The 24341-nt window shown below is 38.3% G+C and overlaps 1 long non-coding RNA gene across 2 annotated transcripts in view; it reads left to right on the plus strand.

Annotated features, from left to right (window-relative positions):
- The window catches only part of LOC111773504 (uncharacterized), a 65492-nt gene extending 41361 nt beyond the window's left edge, over positions 1-24131 (plus strand). For both annotated transcript variants that reach the window (XR_011438664.1, XR_011438663.1), the window contains one exon: positions 22039-24131. This is a non-coding gene — a long non-coding RNA (uncharacterized lncRNA). The remainder of the gene's footprint in view (positions 1-22038) is intronic.
- The last annotated feature ends 210 nt before the right edge of the window (positions 24132-24341 follow it).

Genomic DNA, 24341 nt, shown 5'->3' on the forward strand with positions numbered 1-24341 from the left:
AAACCCCTTAACCTGGTAGGAGAAGGGCAGAAAAGCCCTCTTGCCTTCAGGGCACAGGTGAAGATACCCTGCAGCTGGGGGAAGGGGAAAAATGGGGAAGGGACAGTAAAACATCTTGTCCTAGACTATTAGAGGTTCCATACTGCGGAGAGAAAGGCAGGAACTCTTAAAGGCCCAATCCCTACCTAAGCAACAAAGCACTTGCCTAAGAATGAGACTGAACTGAAACAAAACTCCTAACCCCTCTCCCAAGCAGATTAGCCAGCATGGAGTCACGGGAGCAGTCACTGCTGGAAGAGGAGCAAGAGTGTGCAGCTAATTCTTCTTGAGGCACAGCACAAAGGACACACCAAAACCTGACAGTGAAGCTGATATTAAGAGAAGCCCTCTGACAAACAGCTCCTCCCTACAAACAAAGTAATGTTGAATGAATTTGAAGACTGTTGAAACAACAACAAAATACAACCCCGGTTAAGTCTTGACTAGTCTGATTCAAACCTCACCCTCTGCTTAGCAAAAGAAAAGACATGCCCGCTTCCAGACTCCCCTCAAAAATACTGTTTACCTCAGTGCCTATTATTCTAAACAAGATGTCTGCATTCTGATAAAAAATTGTTAAATAGACACACCAAAAAACAAGGAGAGTGTGTTATAGAGCAAAGGGCTTGCTTTGCTTGCGGCAATCTGAGCCAATGAATAACAACGAATTAGAGGTCGAGAAAGGAAGCATTTATTCCATTAGCCAGAATAATTGGAAGATGGCAGACTAATGTTTAAAAAAACCGTCTTAAAGAATTACAGAATCTTGAGGCAGTTATATAGGGAAAATGGGCAATAAGGAGGGGGCTTAGAAATGTTGGCCTTCAAGCATAACAGACTCCAGGGCCTCTCATTGTTTCCTCCTGTCAATAGTAACCCATAATCCTATGGTCATGGAAATGTTCCTGTTTTTCAGTAGAGAATTGTGCTATTCATACACTATATATAATCCTCTAGGGACTGGCTTTCTGGTCCACCCTGAGGGAAGAAAGGGCAAGTCATGTACTGGTCAAACTAAGGGATCCCCATGTTATAGGACAGAAGAGGATTTTGGGTGACAGACTCAGCAATTTGTAACTTCAGTAGAGGAAGTAATGGCCTGGGTGATTCAAACCAGGGCATTACCTTTCCATGACAATATAACTGTGAGAAGAAGGATTAGATCAATGTTTCCTTTTTTAAAGACATATTTTAACTCTCAAAGGAGTTCTGCCACCCACTTATCCCTTGATACAGTAGGATACTTTTCTGGAATTTTGAGGCTGCTTTGATCCAGGAGTAATGTATTCAGAGTTTCAGGCCTACAAGTTTTACAGATAGATGAGTGATGAGAAGAATCTCAAAGGGGCCTGTCCCTTTGGGTGACAACTGGTTTCGGGTCCCTGGTCTTGCCATGTTTTCAGCAGAACATGATCACCTGATCAGAAGGCGTGTAGAGGGACATCAGATGGAGGGACATCAGACGGATATGAAGACCTATGAGAAGCAAACTTATGGGTAGAAGTTAATTCAGAGCTTAATGATTTAACATAGTTAGCAATCATGACGTTTCTTAAAATGTCCAGAGATTCAGTCCCAAGGGAAGATGCCTGAAAGGGTCTCCCATACAGAATTTCAAAAGGCCTCAATTTAAGTCTGCTTCAGGGAGACACTCTAACCTGTAGCAGGGCAAGGGGCAGCGCCTTATCCCAAACCATTAGTTGTGTTTCCTGACAGATTTTGGCAGTGGCTTTCTTTAAGATGTGATTCATTTTCTCTCTTTCCAGTTGAGTTCTCCAAGCTGAGTGTAGTATCCTTCAGATGGCTAAGCTTCTGGACACTTGTTGAGTTATTTGGCAGAAAAAAGCTGGGCCATTATCACTCTGCAGGGTGTTAGGCAGACTAAGTCTGGGGGTGATTTCTTTTAGCAAAACCTCAGTGAATTCTCATACTTTCTCAGTCTGAATGGGAAAGGATTCTACCCACCCAGTAAAAGTGCCAACGAACACTAATGAAAACCTGAAATTCCCAGTTGCCCAGGGCATCTGGGTAAAGTCTTTTGCCAGTCTTCAGTAGACCAATTTCCTTTATGTTGAGTGCCCAGATGTGGGGGACTGGAAGCTGTCTTGTGGTTGTTCTTTGCACAGATTATGTAATTTTTGGTACCCCGTTGTATAGTCTTTTGCAGGTGAGGCCCTATGATGTACTTCTGAACTCATTGGGGGGTAGCATCTCTTTCATAATGCATGCTCTCATATACTTTTCTCAAGAGAGCATATAAGAGGGCCTCAGTTACTGGAATCACTCTGCAGGCATCCCCTTTCCAACCTCCTGGGTATTCAATGTAGTATCCTTACTCTTCAGCTCCTTCTTTATCCTTTAAGGAATACATCGACTTGTAATCAGTAAGGTTTACCTGTGGCAGGAGGGATCCCCTCATTGCAGGGGTCACTGTCTTGGCAGCTCCTTTGGGCACTTGGTCAACTAGTCTTTATCCTTGGGCAACAGGGGTATTCTCCCTCTAGTGGCCAGGGCAATGCATGATAGCTACCCGAGTAGGCTCGTTAATGGCATCAAGCAGTTCTAGGATTTCAGGGCCATGTCTGATTTCCTTTTTCCCTACTCTTGAGTCCCCTTTCTTTCCAGATTGCCCCATGAGCATAAAGTATGTCAAAGGTATAATGGGAATCTGTGTGTATATTTATTCTTTCACCTCAAGCTAGATGTAGAGCCAGAGTAAGGGCAATGATTTCTGCCTTTTGAGCCAAGGGAATCACTGGGGACAAGACTTTACTTTCTAAAGTCTCTTGTAAGGTTACCACCATACACCCTGCACATCTCTTACCTTGATCCATGAAGCTGCTGCCATCTGTGAAGACTTCCAAGTCCAATTCTTCCAGAGGACAGTCCAACAAATCAGGTCAGCAAGAATACACTGTCTCAATAACTTGTAAGCAGTCATGTTCTAAGGCTTCTGATGTCTCACTAAAGAGCAAGGTGATTGGGTTTGGGGAGGATGATATTTTAATCTGCACATTTGGATTGTCCAAAAGGATTGCTTGATATTTGCCCATCCTTCCTGAAGTGAGCCAGTATCCTCCTTTTTGTTCCAATAATGTGAGTATTTGAGGTGGCACATATACTTTAGTGGGTTGGCCCAGGATGAATTTTTCAGCTTCCTGAAAGTTGTTGTGGGTAGCAGCCACTACCCTGAGGCAGGCAGTCCAGGCTTTGACAGTCTGATCCAATTGCTTGGAAAAATAAGCCCAGTTTTTGAGTTGAAACCCCCAAGCTTATTCCCTGCCTTTCATGTACATATCAGTTGAAGGGCTTGTCCATGTTAGGGAGCCCCAAGTCTTGGGCTGAAATTGGCTTTGTCTTAATGGTATGAAAAGCCACCTGATATTTCTTTGTCCACTCCAGTGATTCCAAGTCTAGCCTTTTTAGAGCCTCATAGTGGGGTTTCAGTATGAGTCCATAGTTAGGAATCCAGATCTGACAGAAACCAGCCATGCCCAAGAATCCTCATAGCTGTCACTGGGTGGTGGGAGAAGTTAGGCATGCTATAGCTTTCTTTTGGTCTGGCAACAGTTCCCTCTGGCCTTTCGATAATGTAAATCCTAAGTACAGAATTTTTGCTTTCAGATCTGTGCTTTCTTTTGCTAGAACTTGTATCCACATTCAGCCAAATTATTTAAGGTCTTTATTGTATTGGCCAGATACTGCTATCAATATGTCATCCACATACTGTAGCAGCAATCCTTCTTGTAATTGTAAGTGACCCAGATCTTTACCTAGGGCCTCCCTGAATAGTATAGGGGAAGTTTTGGAGCCCTGGGAGAGCAATGTCTGAAAATATTGTTGAGTGGCCTGAGTGTCTAGGTCATACCATTCAAGGGCATAGAGCTGTTGTGATTTTTCCATGAGTGCTATGCAGAAGAGTGCGTCTTTTAAGTCTCAAGCTGAAAACTGGCCGCATTCACCAGGAATATTGGTTAGCAATCTGTAAGGGTTGGACACCACAAGGTGTAAGTCCTAAACGACCTTATTTATAGCACAAAGGTCCTGGACAAGCCAATATTCACCTGAATTGGGTTTCTTGACCAGGAGAATAGGAATATTATATGGTGACTGGCAAGGTCTGATTAATCCCTGATGCCAGGAATTTCTACACAATGAGTTGAATGCCCTTCTGAGTCTCCTGCTTTAGCAGATATTGCCTCAGGTTAGGTTTTATTTTGGGGATTTTCATTGGTATGTGTATTGGCTGGACATTCTTTGCCTTCTCAGGTGTCCCATCTGTCCACACATCCTATCTTACCTCCTTGAGAATTTCCAGTAAAAACTGGTCTGGCAGTGGTTTTGGAATGCCTAGCAGGGCCATCTGGAACTGTAAGGATTGTTCTGGTGGCACTTGCACCTCTAACTGGCTTGGAGTGAAGTCACTTGTGCATTCAGTTTATGTAAAAGGTCTCGTTCCAGGGGTGAAATACAGCATTCAGGTTTAGATTTAAAAAAAAAACAAAAACAAAAAAAACCTGTGCTGCAATATCTTGTCTCCAACTTGACATTCTAGAATTTGGAGAAAAGACCATGGTTGAACTTCTCCTGATATTCTGGTCACCAGACTGGATCTTGCTGTCTTGTGTTAATTTAGGGTTCAAAACCAAATAATTGGTTCCTGTATCTATCAAAAAAAAATAGATCAAAAAAGCTGGTTCCCCACTTTCAGTTGTACTTGAAGCTCTTGTGGGGAAATGAGGATGGCATGATGAAAGTCCAGTTGAGTCCCCAGGCACCTTCACTCTCCATCTGAATCTCCAGTCCTGCCAGCCATTTGAATTATCCTTCTCCTCTTACCATCAACACTTCCCTTTCCCTTCTCAGGGTACTCTCTCTTTGGTGTCCTTCTTTGCAGTAGCTACACTGGTTCTTTCCCAAAGGATGCTTACCTCCATTCCTCCAATCAGGAGTCTTGCTTCTGGGAATAGCTCCCCTCCCAGTCAGAGCAGCTGTAAGGAGGACAGTGCTCTGTTTTACATCCTCTTCCTTTGTTTTGTGCTCTCTGTTGTTATACACCTTGAAAGTAATATTTAACAGCTGGGAGGGATTCATGCCCAATGCCCCATCAAGCTTTCACAATTTCTTCCAGATATCAGGAGTGCTTTGTCCTATGAAGGTCATATTGACCATTCATATGTTCTCTGGGGCCTCGGGGTCAGCATCTGTGTAACATCTATAAGCCTGTTGTATGCGTTCAAAGAATTCAAAAGGATCTTCACCAGGTTTTTGCTGGATTCCTTGTACTTTACTTTTCTGCTTAGGGATCCCTGTTTTTAGCCCTGCCAGGATGCACCTTCTGTAGTGCTCCAACCTACCCCTTCCTGCTGCCTCATTGGGATCCTAGGCCACCTTGGTAATAGGAATGATGGCAGTGGCCTCTCTAGGTACCATTGAGGTCAGCTATATGGAGCCTGTTCGCGTCTTCCCTAGCTTTGTCTATTACCATCTGTGTTTCACCCCCGTGAGGAGTATGTTCATCAAAATAAATGTATCTGCCTACATGAGGTGATACATGAAAAAGACAGAAGAAAACAAGTCAGTCATCTTTTGGGAGTCCTCATGGTATGGTGGATTATTATATTTCCAATTAAAGAGGTCGAAAGTGGAGAAAGGAGAGTGTACCCAAACAAAGCCAGCTGGTTGCCCCTGTGCGTTTATGCCTATGGGATACTGCCACAGCAGAAACTGCTCTGCCCCAGGAAGGGCCCCCTGACTTAATTGGATACCTTGCTGAGTTTGAGAGGGAGAGTATCCCTCAGGCATTTCCCCTTCTTGAAATTGTGGTCCCAAGAAAGACGGAGGAGGAAGAGGAACTGGAGTGTTGTTGGAAGGTTTAGAGTTTGCAGGACCATCAAATCCTCAACCTCTTTCAGTCCCTCCAACATGACAAGAGGTCTTTGCACTATTATGTGGCCGTTAGGTTCATTTCCCCTTTTACCTGGTCTAGATATAGCAGCATAAATGCTTGAATGGAGGGGATTTAACCCTTCTTTCCTTCCTTCTTGCAGAACATTTCTAGCTGTAAGATGGTATCATAACTGAGCGCCCCATTTGTGGGCCACTTTTCTCCTGAGCCTAGTGTATACTGGGGCCAGGCTACAATACAGTAAAAGATCATCTTTTTCTCTGTCAGGGACCCATATCTGAAATCAGTCCAATTGATCAGTATGCATCCTAATGGGCTTCTTCTTGGGATGGATGAAGTGGAACCCGTGGGAATAAAGCTTGTGTCCAACAATTAACAGACCTGAAGAAGGGTGCAGGGCTTGACTCCACGCATCCGGATAACTATAGGACTTGTCCAAATACCACTCCAACTGAGTACACAGTTCCCACACCAGTGCTAAACAAGCCAAAGAGGCAAGAGGAAATGGTTTAAGGTGGGGTAAAGATCTAATTGCCCAATGCCCCTGTAAGTGTCAGGTGCCTGGCAGAAAGTTTTTAAATCTTCTATTTTGCAGAAAGTTTAAGTCCCACTTACTTTAAGCCCTAACTTAACTTTCACAAAATAACAGCAAAGAAAGTGCCAGACAAGACAAACAAAGGGGGGAAAAGATGGTCAGGCCATGCTCTAATAGCTTCTTCCCAAGGGTTATTAAGATAGAGGACACACAAACAGCAGTGTCTGCATTGAGGGGTACAATTCTGCTTGACACTCGAAAGAAAAGGTCACAGACTTCACATCCCCACAAATGATGAAACAGGCATTAGAGGTATGCTATAGGATTCTGACAAAGAGAAAAACTGGCACACAGACCAGTGGACCAACACACACATTCAGGAGAAAAGAACATATAGGCACGTGCACCACAAGGAAACCAGAAAGTAGTCTTCCAGATAATATGCTAGGCAGACTACTCTCCTTTATCCCTCAACAACAGTGCCTAAAACAGATGGACTTTGGCATGACCAAGGCCCCTGGACAAGGAAAAAGGCATATAGTACCCAGGAGTGCACTCCCGGATGACTTACCTAGCTCCAGATGCAAGCTAATCAGTTCATGATCCAGTCCTTCATTTCTTAATCACTGAAGCATTAGAGGCAGTTGGCAATGGAGGAGGCCACAAGAGGGCTTTTCCAGGTGGAAAAAGCCACCCAGTAGTTGCTGGGAAAATCCTGAAGCAGCCTCCTCCAAGTTGAGTAACCATAGGCAGAAGCATATCCCATCTGGGTAACCAGAAATTTGTTACTGAGCAATGGGCTCACTCTGCTCACCATCATCTGAACCAATTAATCACCATGAGTTAGAGATCAAGAAAGAAAGAATTTATTTGATTGGCCAGCATAGTGGAAGATGGCAGACTAGTGTCTGAAAAAAAACATCCTAAAGAATTACAGAATCTTGAAGCAGTTATACAGGGAAAATGGGCAACAAGGAAGGGTTTTAGAAATGTTGACCTTCAGGCATGGTGGACTCCAGGGCCCCTCATTGTTCTTTTCTTCTGTCCTTGACGATTACTATCCTACAGGTGTTCGTTCTTCCTGGAGGCCTTCTTGTTCCTTGGGAAAATTTGTTAAGATTGTTAAGAACTCAGATCTGGTGTCAAGATGACTATGTAGGTGGGCTCTGAACTCACCTCCTCCCATGGACACAACAAATTTACAACTACTCTTGAAACAATTAGCCCAAGAGAGAAGTGAAACTGGATAAAATAACCCCCACAACAAGGGACAGTGCTGACTGAAGTGGAAGAGGCAGAAATTCCTTACTGGAGAGGGAAAAGCTATCTTTTAGTTGTAGCACTTCATGGCTAACCAGGAGCGATGTTGAGGTATGAAGCTTTCCCGGAGGAGTGGGGGATCTGAGTGGGGTAAATTTACCAAAATAAGCAGCTTTCAGACTCAGCACAACCAAGACAAGTGTCATAATATCTGGCTTTGCTGACTATTAGCAACTGAGAATACTCCCAGAAAAACTATTGGACATAAGGGGACAAAAGCATGCTTTTAAAGAGTCCATGCAAAAATTCACCCATTTCAGAAAGCAGCCTAAAATCACAAGAAAGAAAGGTGTACAGTCCTTTGGTGAAAAGAGACTCACTTGATAGGCTCTGGGAGATCTCAGTGAGAGGTGAGACCTCCCCAGGCAGGGATCACCTTCCCAGGGACTGAGACATTGGCAGCAGCCATTATTGTGAACTAGTACAGGCATGTTGACACAGACACTGGCAGACACCTTTGGAGTTCTTCCCTTGGCTTGTTGGCCCAGGATCTGCCCTACCCACTAGAGCACCAATTTAATCCAGCTCAGCCAGGGCAGGAAGCCCACCCAAAATCAAGCCCTTGTGAAACTAGTGGGACCGCCTAGCTGCGGTGCCAGGAACCTCTGCAGCCAGCTGAGTGAGTCTGCCTTTGCAGGGCAGAGCATGTGTGAATGGTGGGCCTGCACTGGTGGAGTGTGTGGGGCCTCTGCAGTGGTGCAACTGGGTCTGCTTCAGTGAGTCAGGGCAGGCGTAAGGGGTAAGACTGTGTTGATAGGGTGTAAGGCCCTGCATGTGGTGAGGCTTGTCAGTTGTAGCAATTTGTGCTTCTCAAACAGCCATGTAGGGGATCAGCCCCCACTTCCAAAGCCTGAAACAATTGGGTGCTCTCATACCTGGGGTCAGCCCCACTTAGCTGCACTCCTGAGAGAGCTGAAAACCACCTTGCAAGCTGGAGGTCTACGGCAATTGTAAGCCTCTGAGCCTAAAAACCAGTCACACTGGGGGCCTACACGCTTAACAGAAAAAATGCACCAGGAATGTGTGATTAGACTTTGCAGCCAACTGTGCTGTGGCTCCCTATGCCTGATAAAGTGACTGAAGGGACCATAGCAGCTGCACACAGCTAAGCATTACAATCAACTAGGCAGGGGGACAGCCTAGCCTCCCCATGCACCTGCAGTAAGAACAACCATGCCACAACAGAAGGACACACAAAGCCCACACAGGGGACACTCCTGGAACATAAAGAACAGGTGACAAAAAAAAAAAGTACACTTCTGGGCCTCATAAGGCATCTCTTACATAAAGCCACCTCTCCAAAATTGGGAGATGTAGCTGATCCACCTAAAACATAGATATAAGCACAGAGAAAGAGGCAAAATGAGGAGACAAAGAAATACATTCTAAATAAGGAAACAGGACAAATCCTCAGTAAAAGAACTAAGCCAAACAGAGATAAACAATCTACCTGATAAAAGAGTACAAACTAATAGTTATAAGGATGCTCACTGATCTTGGGAGAAGAATGAATGAACTCAGTGAGAACTTCAACAAAGAAGTGGAAAACATAAAAAAAGAACCAATCAGACATGAAGAATGCAATACTGGAAATGAAAAATTCATTAGAGACACTCAATAGCAGAGTAGATGATACAGAAGAATGGATCAGTGAGCTGGATGAAAGACTAGAGGCAATCACCCAAGCTGAACAGATAAAAGAAAAAAGAACTAAAAAGAATGAGGACAGCCTAAGGGACCAGAGGGACAAAATCAAATGTCCTAACATCCATGTTATAGGAGTCCCAGAAGGAGAAGAGAGAGACAAAGGGGTAGAGAATCTATTGAAAGAAATAATAGCTGAAAATTTTCCTAACCTAAGGAAGGAAACAGACATCTAGGTAAAGGAAGCACAGAAAGCACCAAACAAGATAAACCCAAAGAGGCCCACACCAAGACACATTATAATTAAAACGTCAAGAATTAAAGATAAAGAGAGAATCCTAAAAGCCACAAGAGAAAGGCAACAAGTTACACACAAAGGAATTGCCATAAGGCTATCAGCTGGCTCCTCTGCAGAAACCTTACAGGCTAGAAGGGAGTGGAACAAGATATTTAAACTACTGAAAAGAAAAACCTACAGCCAAAAATACTCTACACAATAAGTTTAACATTCAGAATGAAAGGAGAGAAAAGAATTTCCCAGACAAGCAAAAACTAAAGGAGTTTATCACCGAGAAAGCAGCCTTACAAAAATGCAAAGGTACTTATTTAGTTGGAAAAGAAAAGACGACAACAGGAATAAGAAAATTATTAAAAACAAAACCAAAACAATAAAATCACTGGTAAAGGGAAATCTACAGTAAAGGTGACAGATCAACCACCCATGAAGCTAATATGAAGGTCAAAGGCAAAAGTACTAAATTGATCTATTTCCATGATAAGAGTGTAATGGAAACACATGCAGAAAGAAGAGGTTAGATGTGATATCAAAAACATAAAATATGAGAGGAGGGCAGTAAAAGAGTAGAGCTTTTAGAAGAAGGTCAAACTTAAGAAACAATCAACTTAATATAGATTGCTATATACACAGATGATTATTTATGAACCTCATGGTAATCACAAACCAGAAACCTATAATAAATACACAAAAAATTAAGAGAAAGGAACCCAAACATAATACTAAAGAAAGCCATCAAACCACAAGGGAAGGGAGTAAGTGAAGAAGAAAAGAACAGAGAAGAACTAGTAAAACGTCCGGAAAAAATAAGCAACAAAATGGCAATAAGTACTTCTTATCAATAGCTATTTTAAATGTCAATGGACTAAATGTTCCGATGAAAAGGCATATGGCGGTTGATTGGATAAAGAAACAAAACCCATATATATGCTGCATACAAGAGACACATTTCAGACGTAAAGACACTCACAATCTGAAAGTGAGAGATGGATAAAGAGACTCCATGCAAATGACAATAAAAGAAAATTGGGGTAGCAATACTTATATCAGACAAAATAGACTTTAAAACAAAAGCTGTAACAAGAGACAAGAAGAGCACTATATAATGATAAAGGGAACAATCCAACAAGAGGATATAACACTTGTGAGTATCTATGCACTGAAGATAAGATCACCTAAAAATATAAAGCAATTATTAACAGACATAAAAGGAGAAATAGACAGTAAGACAATAACGGTAGAGGACTTTAACATTTCACTCACTCCAAAGGATAGATCATACAAACAGAAGATCAATGAGGAAACATTGACCTTAAATGATGTTTTAGACCACATGGACTTAGTAGATAAATACAGAACATTCAATCCAAAAACCACAGAATACACATTCTTTTCAAATGCACATGGAACATTCTCCAGAATAGATCAACTATTAAGCCACAAAACAAGTCTCAATAAATTTAAGAAGACTGAAATAATACTAACATCTTTTCTAACCACAACAGTATGAAACTAGAAATCAACTCCAGGAAGAAAATCAGAAAAGCCACAAACATGTGGAGATTAAACAAAATGGAACTGAACAACTATTGAGTTGATGAAGAAATCAAAGGAGAAATCAAAAATCACCTGGAGACAAAAGAAAATGAAAATATGGCATGACAAAACTTATGGGATACAGTAGAAGCAGTTCTAAGAGGGAAGTTTATAGCAATGCAGGCCTACGCAAACAGATAAGAAAAATCTCAAATAAACCAGAGCACCTAAAGGAACTGGAGAAAGAGGAACAAAGAAAGCCCAAAATCAGTAGAAGGAAGGAAATAGTAAAAACAAAGAAAGCCCAAAATCAGTAGAAAGAAGGAAATAATAAAAATCAGAGCAGAAATAAGTGAAATAGAGACAAAAAACAATAGAAAAAATTCATGAAACAAAGAGCTGGCTCGTTGAAATGATAAACAAAGTTGACAAAACTTTAACTAGACTCACCAAGAGAAAAAGAGAGAAGGCTCAAATAATTAAAATCGGAAACAAAAGAGGAGAAATTACAATGGACACCTCAGAAATACAAAAGAATATAAGAGAATACTATGAAAAGCTATACACCAACAGGTTGAATAATCTAGAAGAAATGCATAAATTCTTAGAATCATACAATCTTCCAAAACTGAATCAAGAAGAAATAGAGAATCTGAATGGACCAATCTCCAGTAAGGATTTCAAAAAAGTAATCAAAAACCTCCCAAAAAGTAAGAGTCCAGGACCAGATGGCTTCCCTGGTGAATTCTACCAAACATTCAAAGAAGACTTAATACCTATCTGTCTCAAACTGCTCCAAAAAATTGAGAAGAGGGGAAGCTTCCTAACACATTCTACAAAGCCAAAATTACCCTGATCCCAAAGCCAGACATGGATAACACAAAAATAAAATTACAGGCCAGTATCACTGATGAACATCGAAGCAAATGTCTTCAACAAAATACTCTCCAGTTGAACACAGCAATACATTAAAAAGATCACACATCATGATCAAGTGGGACTTATTCCAGGGTTTGAGGGACGATTCAACATCCTCAAATCAATCAACATGATGAACTACATTAACAAAATGAAGAATAAAAATCACATGATCATCTCAATAGATGCAGAGAAAGCATTTGACAAGATACAGTATCCATTTACTATAAACACTCTAAATAAAATGGGTATAGAAGGAAAGTACCTCAACATAATAAAGGTCATATATGACAGACTGACAGATAATGTCATTCTCAATGGAGAAACACTGAAAGCTATTCCTTTAAGAACAGGAACCAGACAAAGATGCCCACTGTCACCACTCTTATTTAAAATAGTATTGGAAGACTTAGCCAGAGCAATCAGGCAAGAAAAAGAAATAAAAGGGATCCAATTGGCAAGTAAGAAGTAAAACTGTCACTATTTGCAGATAACATGATTTTGTATATAGAAAACCTTAAAGAATGCACAAAAAACTTTTAGAAATAATAAATGAATACAGTAGTTTAAAGATACAAAATCAACATACAAAATCACTTTGTTTATACACACTAACAGCAAAGTAGCAGAAAGAGAAGTTAAGAACAGAATCCCCTTTAAAATTGCAACAAAAAGAATAAAATGCCTAGGAATAAATTTAACCAAAGAGATAAAAGAACTGTACACTGGAAACTGTACAACATTGCTGGAAGAAATTGAAGAATACACAAAGAAATTGAAAGATATTCTGTGCTCTTGTATTGGAAGAATTAACATAGTTAAAACGTCCATACGTCCTAAAGCAAAATACAGATTCAGTGCAATCCCTATCAAAGTTCCAATGACATTTTTCACAGAAATAGAAGAAGCTTAAAATTCATATAAAACAACAGATCCCAAATAACCAAAAAATCCTGAGGGAAAAAAATAAAGCTGGAGGTATCACACTCCCTGATTTCAAAATATACTACAAAGCTATAGAAACGAAAACAGCTATAGAAGTGATACTGGCATAAAAACAGACACACAGATCAATGGAACAGAATAGAGGGCCCAGAAATAAACCCACACATCTAATGGACAGCTAATTTTCAACAAGGGAGCCAAGAACATATTATGGAGAAAGGAAAGTCTCTTCAACAAATGCTGTTGGGAAAACTGGACAGCCACATGGAAAAGAATGAAAGTTGACCATTATCTTACACTACACACAAAAATTAAATCAAAATGGATTGAAGACTTGAATATAAGATCAGAAACCATGAAACTTCTAGAAGAAAACATAGGCAGTACACTCTTCAACATCAGTCTTCGCAGCATATTTTGAAGTACCATATCTGATCAGGCAAGGGAAATAATAGGAAAAAAAACAAATGAGAATACATCAAACTAAAAATCTTCTGCACAGCAAAGGAAACCATCAACAAAACAAAAAGACAACCTAAAAATTTGGAGAAGATATTTGCAAACCATATATCTGATAAGGGGTTAACACCCAAAATATATAAAGAAGTCATACGTCGCAACAGCAAAAGAACTAACAACACAACAAAAAAAATAGACAAAAGATCTGAACAGACACTTTTCCAAAGAAGTTATACAGATGGCCAGCAGTCACATGAAAATATATTCAACATCACTAATTATTAGGGAAATGCAAATCAAAACTACAATGAGACGTCACCTCACACCTGTTAGAATGGCTATAATTAACAAGACAAGAAATAACAAGTGCTGGAGAGGATATGGAGAAAAGGGAACTTTCATTCACTGCTGGTGAGAAGGCAAACTGGTGCAGCCAGTATAAAAAACAGTACGGAGATTCCCCCAAAAATTAAGAATAAAACTACCATATGATCCAGCTATTCCAATGCTGAGTATTTATCCAAAGAACATGAAAATATGAACGTGTAAAGATATATGCACTCCTATGTTTATTGCAGCATTATTCACAATACAAGACTTGGAAGCAACCTAGGTGCCCATGAAAGGATGAATGGATAAAGATGAGGTATATATACATAGAATGGAATACTACTTGGCCATAAAAAGGATGAAGTCTGGCCATTTGCAACAACATAGATAGACCTTAAGGGCATTATGGTAAGCAAAATAAATCAGATGGAGAAGTCACACACTGTATAATTTCACTTATGGGGAAGAGATAAAAAACGACAGCAATGAAGAAACCCAAAGAAGCAGAGAATAGATTGGTGGTTCCAGAGAGGAAGGGGGGAGGGTAAAAGGAGTATAAGGGCACCTGTATATGGTGATTGATAACAATTAGACTTTGGGAGGTATTGAAATCTACACAGAAATTGAAATATAATGATACACACCTGAAATTTACATAATGTTAAAAATGAATGTTACCTTGATAAAATATTTTAGAAAACAACAACAATGGTTTTAATTTTAAATTTATTATAAAATTTAAATTTATTATATTTTCAATACACTCCAAATTTGTATTAAGACTGAAAAGTAATAATATTATTCTTGTATGACATTTCTTAAAACTATTTAAAAATAGACTTGTAGTATATCTTGTACTACCAAGATTTTAAAAAAAGAATGTGCACAGACCAAAGAATGTAGAATGCCATAGAATTTTTCGAGGATTTTCAAATGTTGTTGGTCATATTTTTCATGTATGGTGGTGTTGTCATATGTCTGACTCTTCAAAGCATTTTTGTCTGTATTCAGCTTTTGTAACTTGCCTTTGAATGCTTTATATAATTCTTTTCCTTTCATTTCAAGTACTGGGAAAATTCTTCAACACACAAAATTGTCTTATGTGGAAATATGTAAATTTGGAAGTACACAAATTTAATAATTATTTGTTTTACCTGGCTTATATCTGAGGCTATGTTATCAATCCTTAGAGGAAAATATTTAGCATTTCCTACCTTATTTAACATTACTTAAGTCATCACATCTGTGATAATATTAATTGTTCAGCTTTGTATTTCATTCTCTAAGTAGTGTGTTATTGTTATTTGTTACTAATGCTATTATTTGTTATTAATGATAGATTTCTACATAAATGTTCTGCCATAATGTTGGCATAATTTGCAGTAGAACTTGCCAAGTGAAGAGAATACTAATACATTGTCTTGGATGGTGCTCTGAATGCTTGACTTTGTCCTGCCAAAACTGAATCATCCATATTATATGTTCAATCACAGCATGTCAATATTTTCATATAGTCATAGTCCCACAGCCTTCATAGTTATATACTTTAATCATATTTCTATTTTGAATACTTATGTGTTCAAGTATCATTAAGGATTTTTCATTTTCTTTTGCTCTTAACATGATAATCCTGATGATCTTTTACTCATTCTCATTCATCAGATGATTTTTTCATTCCTAAAGAATTTAATATAAATTAAATAATAATACATAAGAGGTTTTTTTTAAAGCAACCAGAATCTAGTTATTTTTTCACCAATCAAAAAAATTTGTGTGCAATAAATGTTTCAAAACCGATCTTTACTTAAACTTTCTAGTGAAGTGCATTGAGCATTCAAAAAAGTGTACAATAATAATTATAAAGATCCCTGAGTTATCACAAAAAGAACACACCTGTGTCATGCAATTCAAGTCAAGCAGTAGAATATCACTAGCGCCTCAGAAGACTCCTTATGCCCCACCCAAAATTACTCCATCTCTCATCCCTAAACATAACCTCTATCCTGACGTCCAACATTATAATTAGTGTTTCTATCGCTTTGCAATAGTTTACCTTCTCCCTAAAGAATACCCTTATTCATTTTCTTGTATGGTGACAAATTATTCCAGTTTTTCCCTGTCTAAAAAAAACGTATTTACCTTCAATTGTGACGTATATTTTCAAGAAATATAGAATTCTAGATCTTCACTTTCATTATGTTAGCATGCCAAAACCAATATTACGTTAATTTCTGGCCCCTTTGTTGTGTTGGGTTTTTTTTTGAGAAGTCAGATATTAGTCTAATTATTGCTCCTCTCTAGGAAATGTGTCTCTTGTCTCTGGCTATTTTTAACACATTCATATTGTCTTTGGTTTTCAGTAGTTTTATGATGATGTACTTTGTATTACATTTTATTCATTTTGCCCTGATTCACTGGAAATTTTGAACTTGATTTTCTCTTTCAGAAAGTTCTCAGCCAGTATTTCATCACAAGCATTATCTGTTCCGTCCTCATTTCTGTCATTTTGTGACTCCAACTACATGCATTTGACTTTTACATGATAGCCCCTCAATTGCATGCTTTGACTTTTCTATGCTGTCCAAACTATTGTCTCTCCAAAATTCATTCTGGATATATTTTCTAATTTGTCTTCCAGTAAACAAATTCTCTCTTAGTAGAGTCTTATCTGCTCTTACATCCATCCATATTTTTGGTTGCTATTATTTTATTTCTCTATTAACGAATTTGCATTTGTTCATTCTTTATAGCTTCCATTTCTCAGCCAAAATTTTTAATCTTTTTTTAATCTCTTTGAGCATGTTAAGTCTGCTTATTTTAAAGTCTGTACCTGATAACTCAATTATCTAGGACCCAGGTAAGTCTGCGTCTACTCTCTGTTCCCCTTTTATTCTTTAAATTTTGGTTCATTTTACCTTGTCTCTTTATGTTTCCAGGTGGTGTTTGTTTTGTTTTTGTCTCTGTTTTGGATTTTGAATGTTGATCATTTATTTTTTAAAACTCTAGAAATGGTTTGGGGCTGAGAATAATGTCATCTTCCTCCAGAATCATTTAAGGATATTAGCAATACAAAATTACTTTATTAATTTCAGAGACTAAGATAATTTGAAACTTAGCTACAGTTTCTGCAAAGGTTATTCTCATTCTGCTTCACACTTCCTCCTAGGATGCAGACCTCTAGGCTGGAAACCAAAATTCATGCACCGATGATATCTTTGAAGATTTATGAGTCTGCTGAAAGCTTTACTTAGCTTGTCAGTTTCCGTAGCTGCCTCTCTTGGAATTAGCAGATGCCCTTAGAGGAAAAATAGTTCCAAATACAGAGCTCACCTTTGCGAATTTGTCTTCTCCCAGATATTGACCCAGTAATTTATCTCTTCTTTGTAGGTTCTTCATTGCCTTGAGGCAGATTTTGTTTTATATTTTTCTTGCTTTTTCTAGTTGTTCTTGACAAGAGAGTTGATCCAAATTAGGTCGGCTACAATTTCTAGAAGCAGAAAACCTGTGTTTCTTTTTTAATTATTTATGAATTAAACTTATCATCCTTCCATGAGTGAAGCCACAATTTGTGTTTCGGATACCTAGGAAATAACAGAGCTGGTGAAGACGAATTGAACTGAGCATGTGTACAAGCCACGTGAATTCAAAGTTAGTTTCTTCACAGGTCTCCTTCTTGACCATTAAGCCACCTCAAAATAATGTAGAAGAGGAACTAAATTTGGGGCATCTCATTTAGGCTGCATACCTAGTCTAGACTGAAAGCCAAGTAAAAAACTGGTGCTAATTGTTTTTCTGCCTAATGTTTTAAAATAATCCATTTCTAAGAGCTCTCTGATTCCTTTAACAGAATCTTTGCCTCACCCATTGCTGCTGAGGCAGCCTAGTTGAAGGTCAGTGCTTATAGAATGGCATGCACATTGCTTAGGATTTGCTTTGGTCTTGTGGCCTGTGTTTTCAATAGCAGATTTATTTGTGAGGCCTGTGCATTTATTTAAGGCCTAGCAAATAAATCTCTTCTTCCATAAGAACACACTCTTGCTCTAGCAGATGCTGTGGTCAGCCACCAAGATGGGCCCTTCAAGACAAATAGGCTCATTCACTCAGCTTAGGAGTGTACTGGCTGCTGACTGCTCACAGACAGGTCTCCAGGAATTGTCTCCAGTGAAAGAGAGATGCTTTGTGCCAGGGAATGCTCCTTCCCTGGGGAGAGCACACATCAAATGTGGGAGTAAAAAGGTAATGCCCCACTACTTGTTGTAGCGAATCTTTGAAGGGCCATCCTAGCTCCAGAATAGTCTATGAACTTGATTAAATCCTCAACTGCGTCACAGTTCAACTTCTCCCTCTGCTCAGCCCTGCTTCCCTCTCTCTTTTACAGGTGTTGTTCCTGGGAGCATCCCTAATGAATGTTCCACATGCAGATGTCCATCTGAGTCTGTTTCCTCAGAAATTGACATAAGACACTCATTTATATAAAAACAGCCACTTGATTTGGACAAAGCCATCGTGAGCAGCTGTAATCTGTCACAGTGAAAACCTCAAATAAACAACAGGTGCAAAATCTTACAGCTGTCTGGCCAGGCTACAGCAGGAAAGCGGCCTCTGCACAACATAGAAAAATCTCTCATGTTGAACCATAGAGGCCACTGCACACCACCAAAGTCAAAACTGATGTGGTCATGCCCTAATTTCTAAAGCCAAAGGCCATTTGCACTGAGATAACATGATAACATGAGATAATGATAGAGATAACATGGGTGTCATTGTCAAAAATTTGATTTAGTTTAACAAAAAATAAATAATCCATATAGGTCATTGCAATGAGAAAACCCAAGAGCTACAGGCCAACATTTCTTGAACCAAAGCTGTCAACCTTTAATCGATATTCGGGCAACAACCTGGACTCGTTGGGATCAAGTTTGGCTGCAAGTGACAAAAATTTGAATTTCTCTGTCTTGTGAAGAGACTGGAAGTAGGCAATTCAGGGTTGTTCTAGTATTTCATTGGTCAGGGACTTGGTTCCCAGTTTCCTTTTTGGTTTTGGGGGTTGTCTGTATTTTTTGTTTTGTCGTGGTCTTTACTATGCTTGCTCTTCATTCCGAAGATCATCCCATAGTCTGAGATGGTTGCCAGAGGTCCTTCTGTCAAACTCACTTTTTATACAGCAATAAGGAGAAAGGAGGAAGCTGAACACACCCACCTCCCACTGCTTCAGACCCACTTTGCAGAAGTCGTACACTGCATTGGTCAACTGCAGTCACATAACCACAACTAGCCAAAAAGGTGCCTAAGAGATATAGCTTTTATTCTGCCCAGCTAATAATTGGTGGATTGATTTACTCCAGAGGAAGTGGAAAATATATTCTGGGAGACAATCAGTGGTATAGCTCCATTTGGCAATTCATCTATCCATTTAGGTACATCAGTGCATTGCTGGCAACCAGTTTCACTTGAATAGGTATCCTGGAAATAACATTGTTCAAAGCTCAAAGCCCATAGGTGCTTATCTCAGGACACTTTATATGAAAATTAGTGCTCATGCTTATTTTAAGTGTTTTCCTGTCAAAAGTCATATCTGACATTCTCTCTGGGGTAGACTTGGTTATGCACTGGGGATGGAAGTAGTGGTGGGTAGGCCAAGAAGTGCTTATGTCTTAGGACAGAATCAAAATTATATCTCAAGAGGAATCCTGGTACTCTCTAAGGGTTTTATTAGCCTCTTCTGAGCCAACCTGAGATCCAAGCAACAGTTCTTGAGTAGATCTCCAAAACCACAAGCAATTTCCAGTTTCCAATTCCACCCACAGCTCAACTGGTTATTAAAGTTACTGCTCTGCGTTTAACAGATAGTATAAAACTGTGGTACATAAGATATATGTTAAAGCACATAATCTAAAAGTCACTGCTTCTCAAAAATAATTATATTAGTTCAACATAAACAATATTTATGGGAGACCTAGAGTCTGTTCATTCCTATAGATAATGTAAAATCTCCCCTTGAGTTTGCCAGAACATCAGAGAGCTGCACACAGGACCAGATCGTGCCGTGTTGTGTAGTTATTTTTACCCATTTGTTACTAATATAATCACCTTTCCTTAAGAGACTTAAAACAAACAGTGCTGTGAACCTAGTGAAATTTACTGAATGAACTTTCATGAGAATGTTGTTCACTGAACCAAATAGTTTCTTTTTTATGAGAACTGATGCGAAAAATTTCTTTGTGGCCTCAGGATCAGGAATAGATACACTTTTCCTGAACCACTTATTTGTCTATGTCATCTAGACACTGTGAATATGTAACTAATCCTGTCTTAACCCTCTTACATTCCTCTAATAATTTGCAACCCACATATAGCCCGTGTATAGGATATCATGACACTTTTTAAAATTTACTCCGTTCTTGGCTTCATCATTTTTTACCTGCCATATTATTATTGCTATATTTTTAATATTATGTGCTTGTTTCTGTATGTAATTTTCAATTATTTTTAGAGCTAAAAAGTTATTGTGAATTTCGGCATGGGTTTGTAAGCTGCTTGATGATTTGGGAAACTCCTAATTTTCTAGCAACAATTAGGGTGCTGAAACTTTGTTTTAATCTCTACTGTTACCCAGTGGTAAAATATAGACGTTTATCCCTATCGGCACACTTTGATGATTATCAAACTCCTGACATTTGCAACCAGCAGGCCTTGATACTGCAGGCATTTTGACTCTGTGCTTACAAATTAAAGTATTTTATATAGCATTATATATTTTTATGATTTTTCTCTGAGACGGTACTTCTGAGGTGCAACGCCTTATCTCAATTCAATCTCTTGCTTCTATAGAGCATAATTAAAAACATTTTCCAATTTTTGCTTTGTTGTGTTGTGTTCTGCCTTTGGAATCTTAAGTACAGATTGTTGAGTTAGTCATTCTCCTCCATGTACAGGCTCATGGATATCATTTTATCTGAGCACCCCTCCTCTGCAAACTGTTTGGTTTATTTTTTTATCCCTATTTCCTTTTCATTACCTCCTTCTAATGTGTTATCCTTCTGTTTCTATGTGTTCTTATAAAGTATGGTGATGTTTGATGTGCACAATTTTAATTTCCATAAAAGGTTATACTATGCTTCTTTTATTAATGTATTTCATTCAGCACTCTTTTTTTTTTTTTTTGAGGAAGATTAGCCCTGAGCTAACTACTGCCAATCCTCCTCTTTTTGCTGAGGAAGACTGGCCCTGAGCTAACGTCTGTGCCCATCTTCCTCTACTTTATACGTGGGATGCCTACCACAACATGGCATGCGAAGCTGTGCCTTGTCTGCACCTGGAATCCAAACCGGGGAACCTCGGGCCACTGAAGCAGAACGTTCACACTTAACCACTGCACCACCTGGCCAGCCCCCTATTCAGCACTCTTTTAAAGACCTTCCATATTATTCTGTGTCTACTTGCTTGTTTCTGCCTGCTGTACAGAATTCCATAGTGGGCATCTACTACATTTGCTTATGTATTCTGATAAGGATGAACATCTGGCATGCTTCTAAAACCTCACTACCGCAAACACACTGTGATAAACATCTTTATATATGTTCTCTCTGGAGCGGGGTAAATGTTTTCTGTTGTGTGTATTTAGAAGTAAGAAAGTGGGGTCAACATGTACATCACTAGACAAGATACTGCCACAAAATCTTAAGAATTACTTCACCACCAACAATGCATGGGGATTGCCCCCCATCCCACATCCCTGTAAACACAGGGCTGCTGTAGCTTTCTGATTTTGCCACTTTGGTGGGGTAAAATGTGATCCTGTCTTAATTTGCATTTCTCTAATTACGAACGAATTTGAGTAAAACTTTCATTTCAACAAAAGCTATTATAGGTATGCTTCATTTATTAATGCATTTCATTCAGCACTCATTTAAACCTTTCCCTATTACTCTGTGTATATACGTATAAAATATGTATCCACATTTTACTTTTAGAATTTCAAATACTTCTCTCATTTTTTCACTCATTTTCTACAGTGTATACTTTATTGAAGAGGAAGCCTTAATTTTATAAAGCAAAATTCAGCAATATTTACTTTTAGTTTAACTTAATTTTATTATTCTTTTTCAGCAAAACCCATCGGTTTTATGGTTTGTGGTTCAGAAGCAACAATATGCAAAACAGTGGAATAGTCTATGCTGCCCTGCACCTGAATAAGCCTTCTCTTGTCCTGCAAGAGCTGAAGAACCCAGAATCCTTGTGCCTGCGGGAACTGACTAAATGTTAGAGCACCCTGGGAGGGGCCAAGCCCGTCAGGGTCAAGGCAAGTAGTGAGGGGCGCGATCACCCTCAGGGGCCCACTGTGTAACCAGAGCTGTGTACATGTATGCAGGGTGTGGAGAATGACCCACCATGGGCCATTTCTCCTCAAGGCTCTGGAGTTTCCAATTTGGGAATTTAGTTAAAGAAGTAATTCCCCACTAATTGGTTATAAAGCTATTCTGCTACATTATATGTTACTAACTTTGTAGTATTATCTTTTGCATTTAGGAATTTATTCCTTTCTGAATAAAACTTTGCTTGTGTCTTTCAAAAATGATTTAAATATTTTTAGTCATTTGTTCTTCCATATAATATAAAAAATATGTTTACTAAAGATCTTCACAATCCAGCTGGAATTTTAATTAGGTTTTTATTGAAGATATACTATATTTTTTCGTTATAATTTTTATGATAATAGCTCTTTCCATACAACTCTAATTATCAGAAACACTCTTCCGAATTTTAAAAGTTTCTAGGATTTGTCTGTAGAATTCTTGTATATCCTTTCTTTAGCTAAATTTTAGCTATTTTATAGACTTTGTTCCTGTTATTAATGGTATCTTATTTTCTTTTGTTTGTTGCTTTTGTAAAAGAGGGCTATGAACTTTTTAATATTTAGTTTGTTCTTGATATCTTGCTAATTTTTCATTGTAGTTCAAAGGTTTGTTTCTTATTTTATTCATTTTCTAGGTAGAAATCATTTCATCTGAAAAAAATACCTATTCCCTTGAAATCCTTACAGTTTTTATCTATATGTTAAATTCATAACTAGATAAGTTATGAGTTCTTTTGCTATTCTCCATATTTTGATGATTTTTTATTTTCTTGTATACAATCATAAAATTTCCAAATATGATCATTTTTTCCTTAATATCTATTTTCACACCTCTTTATTTTTCTGGGCTTACTGGATTGACTAGCACTTTTAGTTTTCTGGTGAAGAGCGATGACTGTTGTAGAGAGACATCTTGTTCTTGATTTTCCCTGGATGCTTTAAAGCTTCAAAATCAATATATGTCATGTAGGTTGTTTGTAGCTACATTTGACCAGACAGTGTGAGTTTCCTTCTATTCTGACTTGGTAATGTTTTATCAGAATGGACATTTAAATACATCAAATAATTTTTCTGTAACTCTGGAGATGATTACACGGTTTTAATCTCTAATCTGTCGAAGTAAGTGATTCAATTAAGAAATGTTTAATGGTAAACAATCTTTGCATTTTCTGGATAAATCTCACTTAATCTGGTGCTGGTTTTTGTTTGTAAATATTTTATTTGAGTCTATATACATTATTTCTGAGTATATCTGCATAAATTAAACTACCTAATAATTACTATTTTAATATTTGTTTTAATTTTTTCTGGAGGAATTTTTGTTGGTTGGATGTCATGAAAATTTTGCCTCATAAAGTTAGTTGAGATTCTTTTCCATCTTTTTCTCTACCCGAAACGAGGTATGTGAAATTTGATTATCTGCTGCTCCATGTACTCTGGACCTATGATCTTGAACAATTAGTAACTTTGACTACTTCTTCATTTTCCTTAACAATTATTCATATGTTCAGATTTTCTCTCTGTTCTAGAATTTTTTTAATGAAGCTTTATCTAAAACAAATGTGTTCATATTAATTATATACAGCATTTTCTTATTTTAATTTGTATGTTGCTTATCTGCAATGTATCTGCTTGTCTAAGAATATTACTTTTTGATCAGTTCTGTGAGATTTAAATATTTTTATTAATTTTCTCAAAAAACCACCCTTTAGTGATGTCAATCACCTTCATCAATTTTTTGTTTTGCTTTTTATTTTAACTTTCAGTGTTTTTATTTTCTATCTTCTAATTTTTTACTGATTGTATTGTTCTTTTTCTAGCTTCTTCAATTAAAATCTCAGCTCGTGTGTTTCTAGTCTGTCTTGTTTAAAAATAAATGTTTTCATGCTATAAATTCCCCTACATTTTATTTAGAATTAGTTATATACCAGAAAAATAGAATATGTGCTCACCTACGTAAATGATGCATGATAATAAGATGGCAAAAACTAATGCTAGTGACCATTGTTTAAAAATCTCAGAATAGTTAAAATAAAATGAAAGTAGAAAGTAGAAG

Source organism: Equus caballus, chromosome 5 (assembly GCF_041296265.1).
Source record: "Equus caballus isolate H_3958 breed thoroughbred chromosome 5, TB-T2T, whole genome shotgun sequence".
NCBI lineage: Eukaryota > Metazoa > Chordata > Mammalia > Perissodactyla > Equidae > Equus > Equus caballus.